The sequence below is a fragment of the Mesocricetus auratus genome, unplaced genomic scaffold, assembly GCF_017639785.1.
Source record: "Mesocricetus auratus isolate SY011 unplaced genomic scaffold, BCM_Maur_2.0 Super-Scaffold_100018, whole genome shotgun sequence".
In the NCBI taxonomy this organism is placed as follows: domain Eukaryota; kingdom Metazoa; phylum Chordata; class Mammalia; order Rodentia; family Cricetidae; genus Mesocricetus; species Mesocricetus auratus.
This window is the reverse complement of record NW_024429199.1, coordinates 41,949,287-41,963,176: the sequence shown is the minus strand read 5'-3', so window position 1 is coordinate 41,963,176 and position 13,890 is coordinate 41,949,287. Positions and strand designations below refer to the sequence as shown.

The 13,890-nt window shown below is 46.1% G+C and overlaps 1 long non-coding RNA gene across 1 annotated transcript; it reads left to right on the top strand.

The window, feature by feature from the left end:
- Nucleotides 1-1,278: 1,278 nt before the first annotated feature.
- On the top strand, nt 1,279-8,692 carry LOC121144456. The gene is made up of 3 exons (XR_005881810.1): nt 1,279-1,376; nt 8,041-8,166; nt 8,430-8,692. It is a non-coding gene; the product is annotated as an uncharacterized LOC121144456 (long non-coding RNA).
- The last annotated feature ends 5,198 nt before the right edge of the window (nt 8,693-13,890 follow it).

The window sequence follows — 13,890 nt, the reverse complement described above, 5'->3', positions numbered from 1 at the left end:
CCTTGAAGGCCTTTCTCATCAAGTTGGAAAGCGGCACGGCAATTTCTCGCTGTAACCTCTGGTTGTTGGATGGCTCTGCATCCCTAACAAATGGCCCATGGAGAATGAAGCCAGAGACAGAGGACCACCTTCCTAACAAGTGATTATGTGGAAACTTGGATTCCAAAGGTGGAGACCAAAGCATATGGCTTTGTGATGAGCAGTGTGATATGCCAGGGCTCAGAAGACCGAAGGAGATACACAACAGAAGCAGTGGGGGTATGTCTAGGGAAGAGAGAGGGAGGAGTGGAGTTCCGTGTCTGCTGCCCAGTCATAGGTGCCCTCCAAATGCTCCTCTGCTTTTCTTCCGGTCCTTTAGACTCTGGGCATACTTGGGTCATTAGTGCCACCAGCCACTTCTTTTCCACCCATCCTGAGCACAGGAAATCAATGAGGGGATCATTTAGAACTGCCCCCAAGACTTAAAGAGAGCTTGTTACAAGATGTTGAAACCAAAATAAAGGAACTTCAGAGCTGGGGGTGGTGGTGGTCTGGATGTGTTGCTGTTTTCCTTTGACTTAAAGACAACTGTTTGTAGCTGTGGATCCCTGTTGCTAGTGTGGAGTCCAGCCTGGGCCGTTAACCTAGATACTTGAGATAGTTCAGAAGATAAGCTGTATTGGCTTGTTCATACAGTAGTATGAGGAAACTTGAAAATAGAATAAAGGATGATTAATCACCAACCCCTCCCCCTTGATGGGGGATGTCCTTCTGTATATGTTTCTCTCATTGGTTGATGAATAAAATACTGTTTGGCCAATAGAAGCAGGAAGATAGACAGGGCTAGGAGATGAGGAGAATTCTGGGAAATATAGGCAGAGAGAGACCGCCAGGAGACACCATGTAGCCAAGGAAGGACTAACAGGTCCAGACTCTCCTCTGGTAAGATATGACCATGTGGAGATACTTAGATTAACAGAAAAGGCTTAATAATTAAGACAGAACTAGTCAATAAAAAGCCCAATATAGTGTCCGTGTGTTTATTTGTGTGGCGCGCTCCCTGACCAGCAGGGAGCTCCCAAATCGCGTTTTATTGGAGCCTCTTGGTTGAAGGGAGAGCAGGAAGCGAGAGACCCCGAGCAGGGAACTGCAGCTGCTTATATAGAAACTGAGGAAGCATGCAACGGTCCTATTGGTCGAGCACCCCTGGCAACCACCTCAGGCTCCCTGATTGGCCCAGCAAGCTGAGGACACTGCGCATGCTCGAGCTGGTGATTCGGGTTATGACCCTATATGGAGTTGTTTACTCCAGCCCTGCAGGGGCCCAGCTCCATCTTGGAATGGTGGCCACACCTCATGGTTCCCTGCATATTTGGGGCAAAGCAGCAGCGGGACAGGTAGGACTGAAACACCAGCAACACCCCAGCATTTATAATTTATAATGTATAATGTTAAATATTTGAATTCAAAAGTGCAAGTCACTTTATGGTAACATTTTTCAACCTTGTGAAAGGCTTGAACAGTCCTTTCACAAGAGTCACATATCAAATATCCTGCATATCAGATATTTATATTGTGATTAATAACACTAGCAAAATTACAGTTCTAAAGTACTGAAAATAATTTTATGGTTGGGGTCACCACAGCATGAAGAGCTGTACTGAACGGTCACAGCATTACGGAGGTTGAGAACCTCTGCTTTATGGTGATTAACAGCAGTTAGTGCTTCCTACTTGAGTCACTATAGAAAGCAGGTTTTATTTGGTTGGTTTTGTTTATTTTAAAGACAGGGTCTTACTATGTAGTCTTGGCTGGCCTGCAAACACTCTGTGTAGAACAAGCTGGCCTGGAACTCATGGAGATTCACCCAGCTCTGCCTCCTAGGTGCTGGGATTAAAGGTGTGCACCTTCAGTCCTGGTCCTAGAACTGTTCATGTAAATGACGTGTGATGATGGGCTGGAGAGATGGCTCAGCAGTTAAGAGCACTGACTGCTCATCCAGAGGTTCCAGGTTCAATTCCCAGCACCCACATGGCAGCTCACAGCTGTCTTTAACTCCAGTTCTGGAAGATTTGGCACCCCCACACAGACATACATGAAGGCAAAACACCACTGCACACAAAATAAAAAAATAAATTATTAAATAAGTAAATAAATGGGGTAAGATGTAGGATTTACAGTTCCTGCCTCATTAGCATCCAGCCTCTGACGTGTGTTCCTACGACTTCACACAGCATTGAGAGATAGATGTCCTTGTGTTTCATTGAAGGAAGTGCCCTTAAAATAATGATTTCTGGTGTCCTAATTGAGATGAGTGTTTAGTCTCTCCATCTGTGGAAATGTTTGTATTTTATAAAATGTAAATGGAATCTCAATGAAAACACATTGGGAGGAAAATGGCTGTCTAGGCTCACCCTCAAGTAGGTTAGCGCATAAGGAGGAGCCTCCGGGAGTTGATGCAAGTTTCCTCAAGATTGGTCCAGGATGTCACATCTAATGGCTTTAGTGTCCAGGTAGTAATCTTTTGGAGACTATTTAGTTTTATTAATTCTTTTGGGAGTTTCGTGCAGCACGTTTTGATGACACTCCCCCACAACTGCTCTAGGACCCACCCCATCATCCTCACTCCCGACTCCTTCAACTTCAAGTCTTCTGTCTCCTCCTCTAATTTTAAGACCCATGGAGTGCAGTTTATGTTACCAATAACTCTAGACGTTGGGTCCAGCCCTGAAGTTTGGTCAGCCTACCAGGGCTCACAGACAGGTGACAATCTTTGCCATCACTTCGAGGGAAGACAAGAGAACAGGGCCGCAATTCTGCTGTCATAAGCCTAACAATAAATAAGACCCAGGAGCAAAATGGCCTCCTTGAATTGTATTCTACTTTCTCTTCATGCTGGTCAGGGTAGGTTCCAACAGTCACCTGAGAGACTGATGGAGGCACTCTGGCTGCTAGGTGTATCTGTGAGCCATTTTCAGAGAGGATTAACTGAGTCTGGGGAAGACCTGCCCTGAATGTGGGGAGCACCTTCCTGTGGATTGGAGGCCTAGACAGAATGAAAGGAGGGGAGGGGGGAGAGCCTGGCAAGTGCTGAAACCCCGCCCCCTGACACCCCGCCCCCTGACACCCCGCCCCTTGACACCCAGCCCCCTGACACCCCCCCTCCCCCGTCCCTGTCCCCTTTCCTGGCTGTATATGAACCCATCTGTTCAAGGCTGCCTTTCCTGCTATTTTGGACCGAACCCTCAGAAGCAGTGAGCAGAGAAAACCTTCCTCCCCTTGAGATGGCTCTTCGCTCTTTTGGTCACACCATTGCCAGTGATCTGACAAATCCCGGGAGGAGATGCATGAAATGACAACATTTAAGTTGTATTCCACCCTAACCTCTGGCCTGAATGAATCGGAGTGGTGGGCCATAGATTAAAGCCGGCGAATGGTTTACACGCAGTTATCCATCTTTCTCCACCTCTCCCTGGCTCTTCTTCAGAGTTTGGCAAAAGTTAGTGAGTGGAGGTGCCTGCCTCAGTTCTCACTGGAAGTACCCAGAGGGCACTGACACTTGCTCAGCACCGCTGGTAATTCCCTGACCCAACCCCAGGTATTTTCTGACTAGCGATTTTCAGAACCATCAGCCAACATGCCATTTTTGCCTTAAGAAAGAGGTCTTACCAGACTTTGAGGATTCCTCCATGGAAGCAGGGGGGGAATGGGATAGGGGGCCGGTGGGGAGGCAGGGGAGGAGGGAGGGAAAGGGAACTGGAATTGACATGTGAAACAAGCTTGTTTCTAACTTAAATTTAAGGAAAAGAAAGAGGTCTTACAAAAATGAGTCAGATTCATCGTATTTGTAAATATTTTAAGAAAACATGGCACTTCTAAAAATGCACACCCTAAACTCCATTGAATGTTAATAAATAAGGTGAGGAAACTCCCCCCCCTCCCACACCTGCTGTTACCAATCTTTCCTTTGGCAAATGAAATCCGTTTTCTCTTCCAGAGACCTCCGAGCTTAGAAGGCCAATGCCAGCACTAGCAGTTATAGACAAACTTGCTCTCAAATCATCCTTCACAGATCTGACTATACCCAAAGTCATGCTTTTAAAAGAAGGATGGTTTATTTTGACTTTATGCGTGTGAGTGTTTGCCTCTATGCACGTATGTGCGCCGCATGTGTGCCTGGTACCCTCAGAGGCCAGAAGAGGGCATCAGATCCCCTGGAACCGGACTTACAGATGACAGCCAGAGATGGCTGAGACCTCCACACACAGACGCTGTCCTAAGTGCCCCCATAAGTGAACTAAATCTCACCATACACAGAATGTTGCACACCCCAGGGGAGAGGAAGCCTCTGGAAAGCATGCAGGGCAAAAAAAAATCACCAAACATCAATTTGGGGGGGGGGGGGGATCTCACCGTGTAGCCCGGGCTAGCCTCCAGCTCTTCACCTTAAGAGATATCTGGGGAGGATTCCTGCAGCTTGTTGGCCAGTCATCCTAGCTAAATTGGTGAGCTGGAGGTTCAGTGGGGAACCGTGCCTCAAAAAACAAGGAAAAGGGTCGGAGAGGCGGCTCAGTAATGATGTTAGCTGTGATTAAAACACCACGAGCATGGCAACTTGCAAAATAAAGAGATTAGCTGGGCTTATAGCTCCGGTGGGTAGGGGTTTATGATAGCAGAGTGAGGGCATGGTGGTTGGAGGCCGGAACAGCAGCTGAGAGTGCACAGCTTGACCCACCAGCAGGAAATGGAGAGCCTGCTGGAAATGGCACTGAGCTTTTTGAAGCCTTAAAGTTCACCTTCAGTGACACACATCTTCCAGCAACGCCATGCCTGCTGCCTATTCTTTTCCAAACAGGTCCATCAGCTGGGACCAATTACCCAAACATAGGAACCCACAGACCATCCTCACTCAAACCACCTCAGCGGTTGAGAACACTCACTGCTCTTTCAGAGGACTTGGTTCAGTTCCCAGAACCCAGCTTCCAAGGGCCCCTGGCATGCATGTGATACAGATAGACTCACATAGGCTCGCATGCACACACATAAAAATGGATAAAAATAAATTGTAAAAAAACATAAGGTAGAGAGAGATGGAGGAAGACGTTCACCATGAATCTCTGGCTTCCACATATATATATGCACACACATTTGTGCCTGCACCTCTAACACACACAGATACCACACACATATCAACAACTGATACACAGAAAAATGTCTAGGGGACTAGGAAGGCATATCTCCAAGGACATTTCCCAGAAGGCCTAACTGAGAGATGTGGGCAGTGCCATCCCACGGGCTAGGCGCCCATATGGAATAAGGAGGGAGGGATAGGCCAAAGAGGCACACACTCCTGATGGGGGAAGTCCTTCTGTGCATATGTTTGTCTTATTGGTTGATAAATAAAGCACTGTTGGCCAATAGGGAAGCAGGATAGGTGGGACTAGGTGTCCAGGAGGAGTCTGGGAAATGTAGTCAAGAGTAGAGAGTCGCCTTGTGATCCTGTGAAGAGAGGGTGCATGAGACTGGCATCCTCGGTAAGATAAGACCTTATAGAAAAATATATATATATTAATAGTTATGGGTTAATACTTAAGACAGAACTTCAGCGCTGTAACCAATAGAGTCTCTGTGGGTTATTTGGGGTTGACTCTGCTCTGGGACCAGGCTGGCAGGAAGAATGCTCGTTACATACCCCTGCTTCATGGATGCTGTGATGTGACTTGCGCTGTTCTCACTTTCGCCCTGAAACAGTGAAAGGAATAAATGGTCCCCATTTGAGTTGTTTGGTGTTTTTTTCCTCCACACATTTTGTAGTGGAGATGGAAAACAAGCTCATTAGTGGCTGCTCAGTGTCTACCTCCCTCTGCCTCTGTGCTTGCTGTTGTCTGTTTCTCAGATTCTGAAGTTGTGGGTGGTGATCCTGAACTCCATCGTTTTATGTCAATCTGACACAGGCTAATGCCATGTAAGAGGAGAGAACCTCAATTAAGAAAATGCCTCCATTAGACTGGGCTGTGGGCAAGCCTGTAGGACATTTTCTGAATTAGTGATTGATGAGGGAGGGCCCAGCCCACTGTGGGTGGTGCCATCCCTAGGCTGGTGGTCCTAGCTGCTATAAGAAAGCAGGCTGAGCAAGCCAGGGGAAACAAGCCAGTAAGCAGCACCCTCCGTGGCTTCTGCATCAGCTCCTGCCTCCAGGTTCCTGCCCTGCTTAAGTTCTGTCCTGACTCCCTTCAGTGATGAACAGCAGTATGGAGGTGTAAGCCAAATAAACCCTTTCCTCCCCGACTTGCTTTTTGGTCATGGTGTTTCATTGCAGCAGTAGAAACTCTAACTGGTGCAGGTCCCATATGGGGGTCGTGTCACTGAATTGAGGTTGTGACAAACAGTAAAACGTTTTCAAATGGGCATCCAAGACGGAATTCTTAGTGGATTCAAGGTGGTCCTGTCAGTGCTTGCCCGCGTCACTTGGGACTTCACAGTGACCTTGCCCTGACAACACACTCTGTGTCCTTTACACCTCTCAGGACACGGTGCTGTGCCGCACCACAAACGCTGCCTGCAGCGCCTAGGCAAAGGCGTGAGAGAGCTTTATGCTACGCAGTGACACACTTACATGTGCCCGTTTTCTGAAGGCTTAATTACGGACCACGGATTTGCTGTTTCTTTGGACTGGATTGTGTTAGAATGTTCGAATTATAATTCTGAGTCGATGAGTTTCATTAAGAAAGAAAATAAATTTAGCTCTGTGGTTAGGACAAAATGTCCAGTGGTTTCTGACGTTGCCTTAAACATACTTCTGCCATTTTGTGCTATGTGTTTGTGTGAGGTACCGTTCTCAGCCTTGGGCAACTATGAAATCATAATGCCAACAAACTCTGAAGAATCACTGAAGGTGCTCTCCCTCTCTCAGAATCAAATATTCCTCCAAGATTTAATTCTTTATGTAAAAGCAAATAAGCACTTCTGTCAGTATTCAAGTTTGCTTTTGTTAATAAGTGGTAAAATTATATGTACATGAAAGAATTGTTCTAAAATGAAATTTCTTGATGGTATATTGCCAGTAAATTTGATTTGCACACCTATTTATATATACTCAGGTTATGCAAATTTCTCCGACCCTAAGGGGTCACAAGTAGAGGTTTAAGAAGCCATAATGATTATTGCTGCTTGTTTGCATGAAAAGAACAATGACCTGTTTTCCAGAATCTCCTTGGGTTTCCATTTTCTCTTCTCTCTGAGTAGCCATTACTCATCTCTTTCTTCTCCTCTTATGTGTATAGTATGTGCATGCCTGTTCACATGTGTGAGCATGTTTGTGCACATGTGTAAGGCTGTGGGTGATATCCAGAGTCTTCCTTGATTGTTTTCCATTGACTCATTGAGGTGGGGTCTCTCAGTTGAACTCAGCTCACCGATACAGTGAGCTAGCTAGCCAGCTTGCTCTAGGGAATCCCTGGTGTTCACCTTCTTAGCACTGGGTTACAGACATGCTGCCATGCCAGTAGGCATTTAAATGGGCTGTGGGGGCTCTAAACTCCAGTTTCCATGACTGCATGGCAGGTGCTGTAATCACCAAGCCCTTCCCCCAGCTCTTTGAAACCACAAATTTCGTCATTATTCTAGGCTGCTATGTTGTGAATTGGTATCCTCTAAAGGTTCATGTATTGAAGGTTTGTCTCCTAGCCCATGGCGCCCCTGGGAAATGGAGAAACCGTCAGAGGACGGGGTTCGGTGGAAGGAAGTGGGGAATGTGCCCCAAGAGAGGATGTCCTTTGATGAATGGCATTGTTCCACCAAAGACTTCTTTCCACCATGGTCTACCTTGTCACTGGTCCAAAAGCAATGATGGTGCCAAGCATCTGAAATCTAAGAATCGGTGTGCCCACATGAAACTTTTCTCTTTCAAAATTGATTGACTCGGGTATTTTGTTACAGTAACAGAAACCTAACCCACACATACATTATATGTGTTCTCCCATTTAGGACAGTGCCTAGAAAGAAGCTGTTTTACCCGGAACCTTCTACAGGGCCATTAACTGATTTGAACTTTTATTGCAGAGAGCTTGGTGTGTTGCCTGATTACAATCTATCTTAGGCTGTCCCAGCATCCTTGTGACCAACCTACCTTCAGATGAAACTTTTTGGAATGTATTTAGTCAACCACAGCTTTCAACAACCCAGAAGGTAAGACGATCACCAGATAGCATGTGAGTTCAAACTACTTTCATGGCTTTCCCCTGCCCCCAGCCCCTCTCTGCTCTCAGGTCTTTTGTCTTGGGATCTACTGAATTTATTCGAGTTACTTTGAGAGTATGTGGCATGGTGGCCACATCCCAGGAGGAAATGACTCTTTGTCCCCCCCTGAGAGTTGCTGCCAATAGCTCCTCAGGAGAGGTGGAGCTCCCGGGGATGAGAACATTTCTAAGAAGAGACTTCCTCTCTCTCAGCCTGCCCCTGTGTGACAGCGTGATGAGAAAAGAACCATCTGCAATCCAGGAAGTAGATTCTCAAGAGATGCCAGATATGCAGGCATTTTGACCTTGCTTTTCCCAGCCTCTAGGACTGTGAACATTGGATTTCTGTCATTTAATCCATCCACTCTATGGTGTTTTTCCTTTGACACCCAGAATGGACCAAGGCAGTCATGTTTCCTCAGGCCTCATAAAACCCCTTGTATCCATCAGCGTAACTTGGGTGACACTTCAGTAATAAACGGCCTAGGACATTTCATTAGCTTCTGTCAACAACATTTTATTGCGCATTCACGGTACATCCATGGCTCTGACCTACCGAAGTCTCATTATGGAATTCAAGCCGTGGAATGGCCACTGTGTGAACATAGAGAAATGATTATGGTGGAGAGAAAAGGAGAGGGCTAGCTGTGTACTTTCTCTGGAAGCTTCTGCGCTGGGGGAGGGAGGGCTTCCGTCATGCAGCTGTGTTTCACAGCTAAAGCAAGGTGGGAACAGCCTTGAGTTCTGTGTAGAGGGAATACACGTGGGAAGAAACGAAGGCATAATTATGCATCCCTTTCAGGGATCCCCTGTTGGGTACTAAGCCCAGCACTTGCCCAGCATTTATGTGGCCCTAGGTTCTAGTCCCAAACGAAACAAAACAAAATAAAATAAAACTAATCAAAATAGTAACAATAGTAATGTTGTGAGCATCGATAATAGATATTTGCTCAAGCAAAGTACCGCTGGCTGAGTTGAACTTGTCAGTGGACGTCTTGGGTAAATGGAAGCAAGCCACCATGTTTGACCCTGTCCATGTCTAAAGTGACAAAACAGGCACAGTAAACAGCGAGGCAGGGAATTCAAGGCCAAACATTACAGTGTCTAAGGAGTGGCACAGCCCCAGGTGCCTGGCTGATGCTCTTGTGTGTGTAGGTACCTGTGTGTGTGCGCACACGCGTGTGCATGTGCATGCTCATTTTTGCGGCGGTGAGAAGACAACACTGGGTGACTTCCTTCAGGCATTGTCTACCTTGTTTTTTGAGACAGTGTCCCTCACTGGTTTGGACCTTCCCTGAGTGCGCTGGCTGGCCAGTGAGCTCCAAGGATGCAACTGTCTCTGCCTAGCCACTAGGATTGCAAGCACGTGACACAGTGCACAGCTCTTTTTTGCATGGGCTCTGGCTGCTGAATTCAGGTCCCGGTGATTATGTAGCCAACACTTCACTGACTAAGCTATCAAGGTCACCCTGAGCATTGAGTTTGAAATAACGTATGCGTGGCCATCGGCAAGTACATGGGAGTAAGGGGTTGATCAAGGAGGAACAGCTGGTTTGGGTTATCACTGACTGACAATCTCCAGCTCTCTGTCCCCTTTCCGGATAACATACCCTGACAACACCCTGCTGTCCCAGAGGGAGAAACACTGGAAAGAGATGAAACCAGAGACATGCCCTCAGAGCCTGAGAGGGCACAGCATTTGCCCGTGCAGGCACCTTGTGTCTTTGCTCTTAGTGATGAGGTCAAGGATGTGGCTGAGTTGATAGAGTGCACCCCCCCAACGCATGCATCACACATTCACAAAGATACGTAAACAAATTCAGTAAGAGAGGAGACTGCCGCTTTGGAGGGACTAAAGCAAGAAGCTTCCAGGCTTTGTGTTTTTACCCCATTTCTCCCAAAGAATATGTTTCTGGTTTAAAAACAGAGGTGTGTATAGGTAAAATGAAATATGAGTTACACCAGTCTCTTCTGAGGAAGGGTCTCTTAAGAATGAGAAAGATACTGCATTATTTGTCATGGTAGAGTATTATTTTAAGGTGTGTGGCTTTTGTTTATGCTGTATTTGTTTAACTCAGTGAAGATGTGATTCTTTGCCTGTCTAAAACACCTGATGGTCTAATAAAGAGTTGAATGGCCAATAGTGAGGCAGGAGCAATGATAGGTGGGGCTGACAGGCAGAGAGGGTAAATAGGAGGAGAAACGAGGAAGAGGAGAAGCATGGAGAGAACAAGGAGGGGAGGACATTAGGGCCTGGCCACCCCGCCACCCGGCCACCCGGCCACCCGGTCAACCATGGCATAAGAAGGAAAGTAAGATATACAGAAGAAAGATGAATGCCCAGAGAGAAAAGGTAGATGGGATAATTTAAGTTAAGAAAAGCTGGCAAGAAATAAGCTAAGCTAAGGCCGGGCATCCATAACTAAGAATAAGCTTTCGTGTGTGAGTTATTTGGGAGCTGGGTGGCGGGCCCCTCAAAAAGCCAAAACAGTAAAAAATATTACACACAATAATTCTTCACTTCTCTTGGACTGGGTCCGATTTCAGTATCTGAGGAAGCACTTTTTTAGAAAGCAAATAATCCAGAAGAGTCTCATGACTGCTGAGCAGAGAGTTGAGTCATAGTATTAACGCTGCTTTTCTTGGGTTGACTTGTACATACATTTCTTTGTCTTATTATTTTGACTTAACCATCTTGCTTTGGAGAAAATTCCATGTCAGCCATCTACAGGCTGAAATCACAAGGTCAGGAGATTGACAGAGGAAACTGACTCCCGTTGTCTTCCTTGAACTACGAAATGTCTTAGCTTTATCTGGAATGAACATTTTCCTCTCAGTCGAATGTAATCTCCCTGAGGTCCCCTTTTAGAATTTCCCAGATATCTGAAGTCTCCAGCTCTGCAGGGATTACCGTCCCCATGCCAAATAAAGATCTGCATATATAAGAGCAGTTTGTATCTTCTGCCAGCGCTACACTGGGTGGTTGACGCTGCTGTCAGCCTGGGTCCAGCCACAGGGCTGCTGTGTCCTCAGCACCTAGAAAGAGGCTCAGCTCCAGCATTAGCTTTTGCAAGCACTTTGGCTGGGAATATTCACAGACCAGCTTGTTGATGGGTCTGTGCACACAAAGGCCAACATGCGGGGAACTAATAGGCACAGCCAGCACCTTAGCAGTGAATGCTCTGATTAAAGGATCATATACAATTTCGTTTTTGACTTTAGTACTGAAAATTCCAGCTTTAGGTTGGTGTGAGTTGGCTTTCCCACGCGGGAGGGAAGTGACTACACTGACTGTGGAGAGTGGTTTGACCTCCAGAGTTTGGATGGATTTCTTAGCATCAGTGATTCGCAAAGCTACCCCTCTGATTTGACAATAAAGTCAAATGGTGTGAAAAAAAGTGTGAGAGCAGGTTCACTAATTACAACAATGGACAAAATAAATACAACTGGCGAGATCAACATTTTAGTGTAAATTCATGTACCAAAGTTTGATCTCAACTATTGTTTCTTTAAGGATTTTTATTATTTTTTATGATTTATTTTTGAGATTAAAATTGCATAATTATATTTACACAGTTATGATTGTATAACTGCCTTTTCCTCCCTCCAAGGCCTCCCATATGCACCTCTTTGCGCTCTTTCAAATTCATGGCCTCTTTCATTAATTAATTGTTGTTACATGCAACATGTAGATACACATGCAAATATGTTCCTAAACACACAAGCACACACCCTGTTTAGTCTGTATAATGTCGCCTATTATTTGGCTTTGGCTAACCAATTGGTGTGCACTTTCCTGGCGAAGTCTCTCCCACTCCCAGCGATCCTTCGTTGCATGTAGTTCTTCATATAGGGTTGAGACCTTCATATAGGGTTGAGACCTTCATATAGGGTTGAGACCTCTCTTCCTATTTACCCCTCCCCCACCCTCCCCACCACCGTGTCTGTTGCTGTTGGCCTTGTTTCTTCTTGTGTTTGGGCAGAGATGTTGATGAGACTCTAGGGGTGTCACGGCTGCCATTCCTGGGAGATGCAATCTCTCTCACAGCAAGCTCCTTGATCTTTGTCCCTTACAAGCTTCTGGTTCCCTCTTCCAAACATTCCTTGAGGTTTAGTTGTAGGAGTGTTTTGTAGATGCATCCATTGGGACTGGGCTCCTCAGCCCTGCATTTTGATGGGCTGTGGTTTTCTGTAACGGTCTCTGTCTGTTGCAAAGGGACGTTTCCTTGATGAGAGGTGAGGACTACATTTATCTGTGGATGTGAGGACAAACACTGAAAATATAGTTAGGGATTGTTATGGTTTAGTAAAGTGTTGGTTGGAGGTTCTCCTCCAAGATCCGTGACTTCACCGGCCCCAGGTAGTTGGCTAGTTTTCCAGTACTAGGTGTCTTTTCCCTCTTGTCGAGTGGGTCTTAAGTCCAACTAGAGAGCTGTTGGTTACCACCGAGGCACGCGTGTCGTCACTGTATCCATAGGGGCATGGTGCCATGCTGCTGTATGACTCTAGGCGTCTTCGCTTGGTAGGACCATTGATTGCTTTCTTCCTTGGAAGGTTGAATGGTGTTGTCTGTTGCCATAAAAGTTAGTCCTTATGGAGGAAGCTTTCAGGTCAGTTCCAGCTCAGGGGCCCCTGGGCCCTGTGTCTGAAGCGCATGGTGTCTTCAGCAATAGCAACCGACCTTCCACCTCTAGGAGGCACCCGAGGGCAAGAGCAATAGCTGTCATGTTTGGGATCCTCTTGGACAACCTTGACCAACAATTCAGAAGAGGGCTTCTCATGCCTGGTGTTGGTGTTTTTGTTACATGATCTTTAGTGGAAGGAGCATTGTCAACACAGATAAGGCATTTAATTTAAACTATTCATGTATAGTTACAGGTAGACTTGTGTGTATTGTAGGGTTTTTGTTTTTATGTAGATCATTTAATAGTGTGGTTCCTTATGCCTTTTTCAGACATCCTTACTAGTATTTTCTTCTTAAGATGTGTCAAAGGTCTTGAACTGGGTAGTACTTTGATTTAATACTAAGGGTTTTTTTTAGTCTCTCTTTGTCTGTCTCTGTCTCTGTCTCTCTCTCAGTGTGTGTATGTGTGTGTTAGTATTTTGCCAAGCACCTCCAGTTGGCCTTAAACTTGGGATCCTCTCGCCTTAGCTACCCAAGAGCTGGGGCCATGTGTACTAGAATCGAATCCTTAGCTTGATTAGTGGAGTTAATGGTTTAAAATCATTCAGTGAGAATCCAGGCTTGGTGGTGCACACCTTTAATCCCATGACTCAGGAGGCAGAGGCAAGTGGATCTCCGTAAGTTTGAAGCCAGCCTGGTCTTTGCAGAGAGTCTCAGAACAGCTAGGGCAATACAGAGAAACCCTGTCTTGAAAAACCAACCCCTTCCCCTAAATTATCCACTGAGTGCCGGCATGGTACCAGCAATTCATATTTCCCATCCTGTTCAAACCCTCCTTTTCCTTCCTTCCTTCCTTCCTTCCTTCCTTCCTTCCTTCCTTCCTTCCTTCCTTCCCTTCCCCTCCCTCCCACCCTCCCTCTTTCTCCCTCTTTCTTTCTTTCCCTCTTTCTTTCTTTCCACCTTGTTACTGTCTGGAGACTGAGTCCAGGGCTTGCACAATGCTTGTTAGGCAAGCATTCTACCACTGAGCACTTTTCAACCCCCTTTAAA